This window comes from Lontra canadensis, unplaced genomic scaffold (assembly GCF_010015895.1).
Source record: "Lontra canadensis isolate GAN:19392208 unplaced genomic scaffold, GSC_riverotter_1.0 scaffold71, whole genome shotgun sequence".
Classification (NCBI taxonomy): Eukaryota; Metazoa; Chordata; class Mammalia; order Carnivora; family Mustelidae; genus Lontra; species Lontra canadensis.
Genome location: NW_022631065.1, coordinates 7672400 through 7683669, shown reverse-complemented (window position 1 = coordinate 7683669; position 11270 = coordinate 7672400).

Below are 11270 nucleotides of genomic sequence, written 5' to 3'. Positions count from 1 at the left end.
TCATGCCTCAGCTCTGTCTCTGTAGCCGGCTTCCCCGTTCTAATACCTGCAAGCTCTGTGACACTCAGACACCCCTGATCCTTCTGTGACCCTGTGGGACCTGCAGCCATGCTGACCCCGTGTGGGCTTCACCCCGGTTTAGCCTCTGGAGTGATGTCCCTCAGCGGAATAGACTTTTAAAAGTCCTGATTTAGTGCTCCATTGATCCGCCACTTGCCGGCAGCTGGCCCTTCCCCCGAGTCTATCTTCCCATCGCTTTGGATTCACTTCTCCGCCAGTCCTACCTTTCAGAAAGTGGTTGATTTTCTGTTTCTAGAATCGCTGTTCTTCTCTTCGCTCTCCCATTGGATTTGTAGGTGTTTGCAATCTTTAGATAAGCCATCTAGCTGATCTCCTGCTACCTGATGTAGTCTCAACCTGCTACTTTTCCACCATCTTGACTCCTCCCCCCATCTTAGCAATTTTTAAGCACTTGTTATAAATGTACATTTCATTTATTTGTGAATTTGTAAAATTTATATTGTATATATTTGTTAAGATATCTACTTTTTACTAAATAACAACACAAAATACTTTTCTTTTGCATCATTATTATGGACAAGCCATCAACATCCCGGCCTCTTATCAATGACTGACTTCTTTTATCAGCTGGTTAATTGTCTTTCTAGGGCTGCCATCATTCTGGGGAATTCAGTGTTTGTAAAGATCCTCAAACAAATACTGGAACTTGGATTATTCAATTATGGTGAACATTTTCACCATTCTACTCACTCACATGTTCACATTTTGAGTTCTTAAGTCATCCTAAACTGAATCAGAAATGTTAAATGCAAACATTCCATTTCCTAAGTACATCCTTCTCACACTTTCATCCATCACCGTGGTGCACTGAAGCTAAGAGAGCCACACAATGGAGTCCCCCAGGCCCTGATCTCTATGTTTTCCTTGTCAATAGTCTACTCTTTTTTCACCTCCATGCCTGTGTATATAATGGTGCTTTGTTCAACATTCAACCCTTGTGTGAATACCCAACTTCTTATTCCATTTCCCTCTTTCTTTGTTTCCACAGCAAACTTCCATTACTGGATCAATCCATCTTCTAAAATTCTGTCTATGCCTAGGCTACTCAAGATTCTGGAGAAAATCAAGGAAACATGCAGTCTGAGTCACAAAAAACTTACGGCCTACTGTTAAAACTGTACTGTCAAAGCAGTGTGGCAATATTTCTCTATTATTTGAATCATTTTCATCTCCTCCTATCTAAAGAAAAATTTAAAACTGCCTGTCTTTCTCTCCAAGAAAATGTTAACAGAAAAAGATTACTTCTTGAGACTTCTTACTTCTTGTGCCATGCTGATTACCGACCAGGAGGAAATGGGATATATAAGGCAGATGAAAACTGGATAGAGCATTATGACAACTAATTGATAATTTTGGTAATGTCTGCAATATCACAGTAACAGAAAAGCCCTCTGTTAAAATATACAAACTTGTTCTGAAATAGATTTAGGTAGTGATATGAAGTAGCTAGATAACATGAGAGTAACATAAAACAAAACAGCTAAGCACAGAAATAAATAAATAAATAAACAAACAAACAAACTCAAAGTAAATTTGAAAAAAAAATCTCCAAATCACATTCAGAAATGTAGGCAAAAAGAGAAGCCAACTAACTTGTTTAAAAGTAGAAGTTATTCTAAATAATGTAAATAATAGATAAACCCCCAAATAATTAGGATTTAAAATTAAGAGTTTTGGGGTGCCTGGGTGGTTCAGTGGGTTAAGACTCTGCCTTTGGCTCAGGTCATGATCTCAGGGTCCTAGGATTGAGCCCCACATCTCAGGCTCTTTGCTCAGTGGGGAGCCTGCTTTCCCTTCTCTCTCTCTCTCCCTGCTGTTCTGCCTACTTGTGATCTCTCTCTCTCTGCATCAAATAAATAATCTTTTAAAATATTAAGAGTTTCAAAGAGATTTAAAAAAGAAGTATCATTTACATAGACAAGTAAACGTGAAATGAAAATAGACAGGTATAAGTAAGGTCATATGTTGTTGGTAACTCTAGCTGGGTAAAAAATAGACATTTTGGTAAAGTAGACATCCAAATGGACAAGAGACACACAAAAAAGTGCAGAACATCAGTCGGCATCAGGGAAATACAAATCAAAACCACAGTGAGATATCACCTCATACAAGTCAGAATGGCTAAAATTAATAAGTCAGGAAACAATAGATATTGGCAAGGATCTGGAGAAAGGGGAACCCTCCTACACTGCTGGTGGGAATGCAAGCTGGTGCAGCCACTCTGGAAAACAGCATGGAGGTTCCTCAAAAAGTTGAAAATAGAGCTACCCTATGAACGAGCAATCACACTACTGGGTATTTACCCTGAAGATACAAATGTAGTGATCTGAAGGGGCACATACACCCAAGTGTTCATACCAGCAATGTCCACGATAGCCAAACTATGAAAAGAACCTAGATGTCCAACAACAGATGAGTGGATGAAGAAGATGTGGTATAAATATATATAGGAATACTATGCAGCCATTTGCAGCAACATGAGTGGAACTAGAGGGTATTATGCTAAATGAAATAAGTAAATCAGAGAAAGACAATTATCCTATGATCTCTCTGATATGAGGAATTTGGGAGGCAGGGCAGGGGGTTGTGGTTAGGGAAAAAATGAAACAAGATGGAGTTAGGAGGGAGACAAACCATAAGAGTCTTAAAACAAACTGAGGGTTGCTGGGGAATCGGGGGGGTTGGTTGAGATAGGGTGGCTGGGTTATGGACATTGGGGAAGGTATGTGCTATGGTGAGTACTGTGAAATGTGTTAGCCTGATGATTCACAGACCTGTACACCTGGGGCAAATAATACATTATATGTTAATTTAAAAAAATTGGGGGGAAGGGAATTGCTCTCAAACTTAGTGGCATAAAACAAACACTTATCATGGTCACAAATTCTGTAGGTCAAGAATCTGAACAAAGCACAGAGGGAAACCTCATTTCTGTTTGCTTGGAGTCACCTGTGGCAGCTCAAAAACTAGGGACTGAAAATAACTACATGCCTTGTGCATTCATATGTCTTGACCCTAAGCTGGGAGGACTGGAGTAGGCTAAGCTCTAATAGCTGTGTTTCCTCAAGTATCTTTATTTCTGTGTATTCTCTCCAGATGATCTCTTCACCGTGGTGCCTTTCAGTCAGCCAGACTTCTGACATGGTGGCTCAGGTTTCCAAAGTTTTGAAGAAGAAAGTGAGTGGGCAGCTCCTTTTAGGACACTGCCATTTCCCCATAGGAGATGCATTCATTACAGAAAGCTCTATTTATTTTTTAACCTAATCACCTCAGCTGTATGGACTTAGATACATAAGGTCTGGAGAAGCTGAAGTCTTCTTGAGCATTGTGTTTTGGTTTTGCTTTTGGTTTCACTTTTTAAAATATTTTTGTGGTCTCTCTCTATATATAGGTTTCCCAGGAAGATGACTTTAGAATAGCTACACATCTCACATGGCAGTTCAGAAACTCTAAAACTTTAGAGAAAGAGAAAGAGGCAGAGACAGAGAAACAGAGAGACAGAAAAAGGAAAAAAGAGAGGTAGAATCTGTATTTCCTTTTATGACATAATCTCAGAAGTCATGCAGTATCATCTCCTCCACATCCTATGGTTATAGGTGATTAACCAAGCCTGGCTGATTTTTAAGAGGAGACAAATCAGACTCTGCATTTTGAGAGAGGAGTGTCAAAGAATTTGTAGACCTGTTTTAAAAGCATTACACACAGATAGGCAAAAAATAATTAGAAACCTTAAGAATGTTTTGAAAATCTACACTTAATTTGGTCAAAATTAACATACATTATTTGGATGCTATTAACAAAGAATTCACCCAGAGAGCAGCCCGCAGAAATAAGTAATGAATAATATGACAGAATTTAAAAGGAAAGAGGAAGGACTGACAAAATTTTAGTACATGTCTGATAGGAGTTTAAGGAAGAGAAAATAGAGGATAATGGCACAGTAATTATTGAAAAATATAATAACAAAAATTTATCTGAACTGATGAAAAATACAAGTCTATAGCTAGAAACTCAGAAGTGCCAACAAAGACATATAAATATAAATCTACACCTAATAAAGAAGGATAAATTTCAAAGTATCAATTATAAAGAGAAAATATTAAAGTAACTTGAAAGAAACAAAAATTATATTCAAAGGAATAAAATTAGACTAATTGCAGAATAATCATAAAATAATCGCAGAATAAGAAATTCCAGATGTAAGAAGACAATGGAGTAGTCTTCAAAGTTTTGAGAAAAATTAAGTGCCACTGTGAATTCTACATTTAGCCACCCATATTAATCAAAGCATGTATTTTCAGATATAAAAAAAGCTGTCAGAGTGGAGAACCTACAAAACCTTGATGAAGTATTTAGTGTAGACTTTATTTATAGAAAAGAAAGATGAAGGCAGAAAAAAAAATGAGAAGAACCAGTATGTAGCAATGAATTCAATGTATGATGGTTTATCTGTTTACTAATGATAGACACACAGTTTTGTTTTAAGAAGTTGCAATCACTGGAGCACTTGGGAGGCTCAGTAGGTTAAGCGGCCAGCTCTTGATTTTGACTCAGGTTAGGGTTTGGGATGGAGCCCGGTGTCAGGCTCCACGGTCCGCACAGGAGTCTGTTTGAGATTCTTTCTCTCCCTTTCCCTATGTCCCTCTCCCCACTCACACTATCTCTTTCTCTCTCTCTAAAATAAATAATGCTTAAAGAAAAGTTGAAACTATAATTTTATGCAACAATAATAAGACAATAGGATAGAACATTTGTGAATAAATAAGTTGTATTAAAGTGCATGAGTGGATTTGTATAAAAAAGTGAAAACAAATCAGAGTAAAAAGAAAGGACATGAATGAATAAAGGCTGTAAAAAAGAAGAAATAAAAGTCCATGATAAAAAAATAAAAATGAGGAAATAGAGTCAAACAAATTTAGTAGTAGTCATAATGCATCAAATTAATTTCTTCACCTATAAAATATATATATATATATATATATATACATATATATATATCTTAGTAAATCAAGATGAAAAAGAAAAAAGAAAGCCCCAGCTATCTCCAGTTTACCATTGCCATAATTAACAAACATGACACATAACATTTAAAAGTAAAGTGACAGAATTAAAAACTAGAAAAATCTTGTGCTAAGAAGAATGTTTTCCCAAAGAAGTCCATGTCCAAACACCCACAGATCTAAATATGTTAGGTTAAAAGGCAGGAGGCATAAATGTTGCTATACACCTGACTCTAAAACAGGAGGGAAACCTGTATTGTCCAGGTGGGCCCAAGATATAGTCATAAGAATCCTTAAATGTAGAAGAGGGAGGCAGAAGAGACCTTGTCAAAGGGATACAATGTGAGAAAGATTAGAATAGCTGTTTCTGACTTCAAAGACAGGGTAACTGGGTCCATGAGTCAAGAGAAGTGGACAACCTTTAAAATTAAAAAAAGACATGAAAATGGATTCTCTTCTAGGTCCTAGAGAAAGGAACACAGCCTTGCCAATATCCTAATTTGAGTCCAGTGAGATTTATTTCACTGAGATTTCTAGAAATGTAAGATAGTAATTTGTATTTTTTCAAACCATTAAGTTTGTGATAGTTTGATACATCAGCAGTAGGTAAATAATACAAAATCTAATAAAATAATATAGCAACAATAATATAAGGTAAAATTTCACAATGTCAAGAAAGGTGGTATAATGGGAGAAATTCACAAAAAAGACTGCAAGTATATAATTCACTTCAAGTAAACACTTACAAAACAAATTTGAAAAAAATGTTAGATGTAGAAACATTAACAACCTTTATTTTATACATATATTTGTATGCATTTATGTAGGTATGTTGAAGAATGAGAGAGTGGGCTGTGCAGCAAATGAATATAAAGTAGATGTTCTATTCCAACCTGAAACACTTACACAATCTCGACTACAAAATCAGTCACAAAAGAAGTCATAATATACTTCAAATAAATGATAATATACAAATAACCTTTTATAATCTCAATGCAATTTAGTTTGGAAACCACAATAAATTTTTTTTTAAGATTATGTGTTTGAATTTTATAAAGGTACTTTTCCCAAATCTTACCAATTAAAGAAAAAACAAAAATACTTTAAATCAAAAGATAACAAAACATGTGTCAAGCTCCCTGGGGTGCAAAAAAATCTGAATCTGTGCTCAGAATATATTTTATATTAATTTATAAGGTTATAAGGATTAAAAATTGTATGGGAAGTCTTTAATTCAAAAAAAGACAAGGAAGTTCCAGTTTGAAGACTATGGTATAAAATGAACATTTCTTTCTTTCAGAAAATACTTCTAAAACTGTGAGAATGAAAACCAAAAAGTAATTAATTAAAAAAAAATCACTCCAAAAATACGTAGTGATAGAACGCATTATGATCAAGTATTTTGACTTTACAAAATAATTTAAGTGAACTATTATCTTTAAAAAGCAAGGATTCAAAATCTCATGTGAGAACTTGTGAAACAATGTCAAGAGATGATATTTGAAAATATAGGACAAATGGTTGAATAGAACTGTTAAGGACAGAGAAAAGTTAAGGACAGAGAAAAGGACAAGCCACACATGAGAATAGTGAACAAAATATAATGAAATTGAGCAGAAATGGAAAATTAATAGAGACAGGCAAAGGAAATCCAGGATCCAAACCACTGGAATCCACCCTTCCTCCAAAAAGAAGCACATAAGATATAAATCTAGAAAATACTCTCAAAGAATTGGTCGTTAAAATCAACATACTATAAGCAATGGTCTAATCTAGAATTGTGCACTTTGAGATATAGCAAAGTAACATTATTAAATTTTAAAATCAGGTAAAATATATTGGATAGCCAGACCAAATGGTCAAGTTACTCAAAAGAGCAAGTCTAAGACTAGATTCAGACTTCATCACAGTAATAATAGCATAAAGCCTTTAAAAGTCTCAAAAACTCCAATCTGAGAATGTCATACACAACCAAAACATAAAGTACAATGGCAAAAGACATACAGTTTTGAAAATCAAGAAACCAAAAGTCATTTGTGTGGAAACTTCTCCCTAAAAATTAATACAAAAGACTGGACCTAAGCAAGCATGAATTACTTTCACTATAAGAAAAGAAATAGAAAAAGGTAGGTTACAGAAAATAATGTAAAATATTAAGCTATATATATGGAAAACTCCAGCAAAGCAATCAAAATACAATAACTTGGGCACATGGGTGGCTCAGTGGGTGAAAGCCTCTGCCTTCAGCTCAGGTCATGATCTCAGGGTCCTGGGATTGAGGCTCGCATCAGGCTCTCTGCTCAGCAGGGAGCCTGCCCCCCCTCCCCCATCTGCCTCTCTGCCTACTTGTGATTTCTGTCTGTCAAAAAATAAATAAAATCTTAAAAAAAATACAATAACTTGTGAAAAGATTATTCAGCAAATTAAGTAAGTTAGCCAGATATACAGAAATCAATATGTAAAATGGTTAATGCATGCGCATAGCAGCTATTGATTTTTGTGTATCCAGATAACTTACTGAATATATTTTAATAAAATATGGTATAATGAAAACCAAATAACATATATAATTAAAGAAAATATCCATTTCAATAGCAACACAAAATTTATACGCCTATGAAGAAGAATAACATTGACATGAAATTTGCGAACTCTAAATGAAGAAAAATTTTGAATGTAACCTAAGACAACAAAGGAAGACCTGAAAAACCAGAAAAGGAAAAAGGGAAATCACATATTGAAATATGCCTGAGGATATGAGACCTTGGAGAAAGAAGGGGCCACTGAAAGATTCTGAGGCAATTGGGTTTCTTTATGAGAAACATAAAATAAAATTAAACACTGTTCACAAAAATGGTGAAAATGTAGAAATCTATACTTTAAGGTTATTAAGAGAAAATAGTGGAGAATATTTGTATTTAACATTAGTCTTAAAAATCGACTACAACTTACTGCTATATATTGTATTCTATAAAACGAAAGACATCATTAAGTTCAAAAATTAAAACAAGAAAAATCCAAGAAATTAGCTACATGTAAAGCAAAATATTCATAACTTGTAGTAAATTAGATATTTCCACAACAACCACTTTGCTTTCCCTACATTTCACTCATGCATCATTTCTTTCATGGGTCAATTAGAATATCTCCTTCACATCTGAGTATGTAACAGCCTTATCCAGAGGCACAAGATAACAAAAATTAATCATCAGAAGCAATGGAATATATTACAATGATGAATTTGTTCTATATCTGTGCTAATCAGTACAGTAGCCATTAGCCACATGTACCTATTGAGCACTGGAAATGCAGTTAGTGAGAATGAAAGATGGAATTATAATTTTATTTAATTTTCATTAATTTAAATGTAAATAGCAATATGTGGCTAAATGGCAAACATACTGGATTTACAGATATGGACACTGTCAGTTATCAAGGAAGAGGGAAAGGCAATGTGACAAATCAGGAATCAATTCTTAAAACTCCTTTCTGACAATTACAGCGTCACTCCATACATATCCATATGGAAATTTAAAATTCTCTGGAATTTTTTATTTCCATTTATAAACTCTGAATCAAGAATTAAAAAACCATTAGTAGGGGCACCTGAGTGCCTCAGTCGGTTGGATGTCTGCCTTCTGTTCAGGTCATCACTCAGGATCCTGGGATGGAGAGCCGCATCAGGCTCTCTGCTCAGTGGGACTCTGTTTCTCCCTCTGTGCTCTCCCCTCTCCCCCCACCCTCTTTCTCCTCTCTCTCTCTCTGCCCCCCGTCTCTCTCATGCACATACTCAAATACTTAATAAAATTTTTAAAAAAGCACTAATATTTGTTCACTTTTGGTACCAGATATTTGTTTAGATTATCATATAGTGTATTAAGTGCTTTTAATTTTCAAATATTTTAATAATATGAAAGTAAAGCTCTGACACTGGTAGTTCTGATTTCTGTGTATCATTCATTGAATTGACACTGTTGCCAAGTTATTCTTATGGATAAATTCTCTTGACTTCCATAGTATGGACATCTTCTTCTCTTCCTCTTACCTCATGGCAGATCTAGTTTATGACTTCTTTACACATGAATTTTCTCCAGTCACTAATTTCATCATGATAATCTTCAGATTTCTGTTCCTGAACATGTTTTCTCCTTAATTTTTTTTTTTTTTTCAGGAAAAATCTCATACACTCAACTCTTTGGTTACTATCCATAGTGCTTCCCAATTTATATCTTTCTTTCAGATCTTTTCTGAGTTCTGAATATGTCCAACTGACTATTAAAATTCTCCACAAGGAATCCCCAAGCCTATTCCTCTCCTTTGGTATATCATCTCAGTGCATGACATCATCATCCGTCAGAAAGCAGAAACCAGAAAATTCAGAACCATTCCTGAAAATCTGTCTTACTAATTCATTGACAGTTAATGAACAAATCATGCCAGATGTATGATATGCTCATGCAGCTCTCTTAGATTTTAGTTTGATTTTCTTCCCACTGACTTTTGAACTACTTGAGGGCAGAACTATTTCATTCCTTTCATTTCCTCTAATGCTTGGATGAGAATTTAGCTTGTGAGGGTAGTTTAATGAAAAGTTTATGAAATGATGGAGTCATTGAGATAGAAGAGGAGGTTTACATCTATAAACTGAATTTGAGTGCTATGATCATCATAAAATAGTTTGTAAAGAATCGTATGGGACATTTTATGTAGTTACAAATGCAAATGTAATATTCCTTTACTTTTTATTTATTTTTTAAAAATAGTCCTTTAAATGCTATTCCTCTGTCCACCCTACCCTCAATTTGAGAAATGTTTAAAAGAATGTGGATTACAGAAGTGATAACTTTTGAAACGACAAGCATCTCTGAGTTCCAGTCAGCTTCTCATGGTCCATTGAATGGAACTACCCTACCACTGCCATTAACATTTTACTCTGTTATTCTTAGTTTTTCTTCACTTCACTAGATATTCTTTGTGACATTGTGGCGATTTTCCTCTTGTTTTTTGTTTGTTTGTTTAATATTTTATTTATTTATTTTTATTTTAGAGAGAGAGCATGTGCATGAGCAGGCACAGGGGCAGAGGGAGAAGGAGAGAATTTCAAGCAGACTATGCACTGAGTGTCGAGCCTGAAATGGGGCTCAATCTTAAGACCCTGAGATCATGACCAGAGCTGAAACTAAGAGTCCATGGCTTAACTGACTGAGCCACCCAGGCACCTGGGGTGGTGTTCCCTAAATGAACAAAGTGGCCCTTTTACTTTTTAAACATTTATGTGTGCCTTTCTGTGTTTTCCCTCTGGCTTTAAAATGGCTTTATGAAGCCTGTGTAAGTTATTGAAGACTTTGTAAAGGGTTTGGGTGAGGCAGTCTTTTGGGTAACAATACAACTTAATTAGGTGAAATTTAAAGGCTCCTTCCAGCTCTCTGAAGTTGAAAACTGACTCAGCATTAGACTACTGTTGTTTGCATATATATCAACAACTTCTTCCAGCATTTTTTTAGTTTACAGAGATTTCCTGAATCTATCTTTCACACCTCTTCTGTTAAATTTTTAACTTTATTATCTCTACCTACAGAATTCAGCTTTACATAATATTGTACATGCTTGAAATCATATTCTTCCATATTATTGTTTCAGTCTCCACAGCAGGATGAATAATTCAAACATAACCTCACCAAAGGACATCACTTCTACCTCAAATTCTGAATTAATAAAAGAAAAAAATATGTATTTGTGTTGGGAGCCCTGATATTAAAGTGAATGAATCCTGAATCTGCACATGTTCAGAGAGATGTGGGGAGTGATTCACATGATTTAATGAAGCCTTAAATGATCCTACTGTATTCAGAAGACCCCTTTTTTATCAATAAAATGTAATGTGAAAAATAAGTATACCAGAAAGAGTTACTATCTAACTCTAATCAATGAATCAAGATATCCAAGCAATGTATTCTATTATTCCTCTACAAATGTGACTGAAGTAAAGCTGCCTATATATGAGTTAAGAACAGAAAGCAGCAGTGACTTTCCATATCTTGAGCAGTTGTAGAGTGAAAAGAGAATTGGACTTGGAATCATATGGCATAAGTCACCCCCACTGTGGCACTTAGTGGTTGTGCACAATGAGTAAGTCCCCTGACCTTGGTTTCCTCATCTAAATAATGGAATTCTTAGAATACCTTCTTT